Source organism: Aedes albopictus, chromosome 2, assembly GCF_035046485.1.
Source record: "Aedes albopictus strain Foshan chromosome 2, AalbF5, whole genome shotgun sequence".
Lineage (NCBI taxonomy): Eukaryota > Metazoa > Arthropoda > Insecta > Diptera > Culicidae > Aedes > Aedes albopictus.
The window spans coordinates 40,138,801-40,142,224 of NC_085137.1; the positions used below are offsets into that span (position 1 = coordinate 40,138,801).

General features: G+C 45.0%; 1 protein-coding gene across 1 annotated transcript in view; it reads left to right on the top strand.

Annotated features, from left to right (window-relative positions):
- LOC109621866 (zinc finger and SCAN domain-containing protein 12-like) overlaps positions 1 to 3,047 on the top strand; it is a 57,591-nt gene extending 54,544 nt beyond the window's left edge. The window contains exon 5 of the mRNA XM_062849512.1: positions 2,708 to 3,047. The gene's annotated coding sequence lies outside the window, so the exon portion shown is untranslated. The remainder of the gene's footprint in view (positions 1 to 2,707) is intronic.
- Positions 3,048 to 3,424: the final 377 nt, after the last annotated feature.

Sequence of the window (3,424 nt, forward strand, 5' to 3'; positions counted from 1 at the left end):
ACGTTATGTTTTTCGGCCTTGGCAGTCTTTCAGAGAAGCAAGAACAATATTGCTTCAATTTCCGACGGTTTCGGACCGTGACCCGCCCACCGTAGCCTCTCGATTTTCGCGGTATGGACGATGGTTGGTTCTCTCAGCAGCTGATGCAGCTCGTGGTTCGTTCGCCTTCTCCAAGTCCCGTCTTCCATCATTACTCCGTCGTAGATGGTACGCAACACCTTCCGTTCGAAAACTCCAAGGGCGCGTAGGTCCTCTGCACGTAGGGTCCATGTTTCGTGCCCATAGAGGACGACCGGTCTAATCAGCGTTTTGTAGATAGTTAACGGCAGTTAGTTCGTGTTACGGCGAACTTTATTCACGAATTCTTCAACCGCCTCGATTTCATCACCGTCGATATAAATTCGGGGCGGCGGGCACGGTGATTCCTCCCTGGAGCCCTTTGCCATCATGTACTTTGTCTTCGACACATTAATGAGTATTCAGATTTGCCTGGATTGTACGTTTCGGATGTATGTTTCCGCCATCGTCTCAAATTTATGAGCAATAATATCTGTATCATCAGCGAAACCAAGCAGCTGAACGGACTTCGTGAAAATCGTTCCACTAGTTTATCTCCGCTCTCCTTATTACACCCTCTAAAGCTATGTTGAACAGCGCACGAAAGACCATCACCTTGCCGTAACCCTCTGCGAGCTTCGAAGGGACTCGAGAGTGTCCCTTACACTCGAACTACGCACATCACTCGATCCATCGTCGCCTTGATTAATTGTATCAGTTTATCCGGGAATCCGTATTCGTGCATAATCTGCCATAGCTGTTCTCGATTGTATCATACGCCGATTTGAAATCGATGAACAAGTGATGTGTGGGCAAGGGCACGTTGTATTCGCGGCATTTTTGCAACACCTGGCGGATGGTGAACATCTGGTCCGTTGTAGCGCGTTCACCCATAAGTCCAGCCTGATATTGCCCCACGAACTCTCTTTCAATCGGTGATAGACGGCGGCATAAAATTTGAGAGAGTATCTTGTAGGCAGCGCTCAGTAGTGTGATCGCGCGGTAGTTCCCGCAATCCAACTTGTTGCCCTTTTTGTAGATTGGACACACGATACATTCCATGCGCATCCATTCCTCCGGTAATACTTCCTCCTCCCAAATTTAGGTAATGACCCAGTGTAGTGCTCTTACCAGTGCTTCTCCATCGTATTTTAGAAAAACATAACGTTTCTCTAGCTGCAATATCCCGTCGTTAAGCAATCCTTTCGTCCTTTTTTAGTTCTGGAGCATTAGCCATTCTCAATTGAGCCTCAAGAGGCTTCAGAGAGTTTTCAGCGGGTTTTAGAGGCGTATTGGAGGACTCCGGAGAGGTGGTCTCAGATGGATTTTAAGACGCTTGTACATCTGAAGATCTCCTCAAGGGAGCTCTTGGACATTATTGAACAAACATTGAACTCACCACTTGACAGTACATGTAGATTAGCCTGGTACACGGTTTATATGGGAAAATACAAAAAAATGGAAAAACTCAAGCTCCTGTATACTTTTTGAGTTCCACTTTGGTCCCATATCAACTGTGTAAAATTTCAGATCGATCGGAAAAACTATATTTTAGCGCCCGCCATTCTTAGTTTTTCATACGATTTACTATGGGGAAATTTTACTCCTGCAAAGAAAAATCGCTAGGAGTCACCCCCAGATCGTTAAAAATAAGTCGATGAATGATTTCTGTAGAAAACTTTACTAGGAATCAGACCTCCGAAGACAGCAAACCGATGCGACGTTCGTGGAAAAAGTTAATAGGCTCCACCCGATCGATAAAATAACGAGATTTTATTATTTATTGTTATTCCTTACATGTTAAACAGCGTTTGCATGCCATTCGGTTTTCAGTCAATATCTTTTTCCACATGCTTTAGATCGCTTTGCGGTCTTCGAAGGGTTGGTTTTTCGTAAAATTTCCAACAGAAATCATTCATCGATTTATTTTTAGGGGTTAAGAGGCAACCTGTGGCGATTTTTCTTTGAAAAAGTGATTTTCCCCATACTAAATCGTATGAAAACTTTAAATGGTTGGCGCTAAAATATAGTTTCTCCGATCGATTTGAAATTTTGCACAGTTGATATGGGGCCAAAATGGAACTCAAAAAGTGTACAGGAGTAAAATGTATTTTTGTGTCCCACGCTAATGTAGATACGATGACCTGCACTCAAGAAAGTTTGGGGGAACATTAAATAGTTCAACCCCTCTCTCACACAACCAACCTTATTCCTAATCTTAAGCTCTGATCACAGCCAAATTTAGGAATCATTATCTAAGTTGAGGTACCTTAATAGATTCTACCTAAACGGATTCAACCTTAATGGAGGTTTCAAGTGTACATATTTATAAAACAGAGCGGTTTTTCCGTGACTTTTTTGTAGCACTGATCCAGCGCACAAGTTTTTCGTATACTATATTTTTAGGTTCAGCTTCTGAAATGAGCTGTAGGCGATTGAATCTAGATTTATCGAAATGGCATTTTCAGCACTGCCTTTGGGAGTCTAATTGACCTGTAAATGTTACTTGGGAACACGTGCTTGTCACTGCACTATTTTGTCACTATTTTGGCTTGCGAAAGAGACGTTTCATTCTGTTCTAAATATTTAGCAAAATCCCAAATATTCTGACAGTATTTTTCAAATTTCCATATTTCTCTCGTGTTTTCAGATGCTGAGCTGAATAAATTATCACAGCAACAAATTCAAACACTCGCTTTCCACTTCGAACAATGTCACCACCGGGGATCACCTTCAATCATCAGCGTAGATCCATCTCGTCGAATGCGTGATTAAACCCTGAGTTGATTCCCACGACAGCAGCACACCCACACACCACTTTGTATCATCTGTCGTCGCAGGAACTGTATCTTCTTAAACGAGGCGTCATCGACCCCGTCCACCCCCGCTGCTGGCTGGCCCAGGCACCACCATTATCACCACAACACACGTCGTCAAGATTGCCGCCCCAACGGCAGCGGCAGCGGCTGCCACGGCCACGGTTGTCGTTTCGGGACCCATCAAGATGCGTCTGAAAAGCGCGCGAAAAACTTTCAGCCGACACAAACATAAGCACGGACTGGAGTTTCCCCAGCCCAGGTAAGTGAGGGGGTGGGGTGGGATGGTAGATGAGGCGCGCTTGGTTCACCCTGGACAACTCCAACTACACTGGTCGGTTGGGCGTCATCGTCGTCGTTGTCGTCGGAAGATCGCTGGGCTGATTGCGGGAACACGTCTCTGAAACTTTAGTACCGTTCGCTATGTGCAATCAGGGACGCTTGCCGCACTCAGCAGTTGAGAGGGCGTCCTCAATAAAATCACGATCACGGTGCCTCGTGGTGCCATGGCAGCTGGGTTGTTATTGCTATTGTTTTGTCGTAACCTTGCC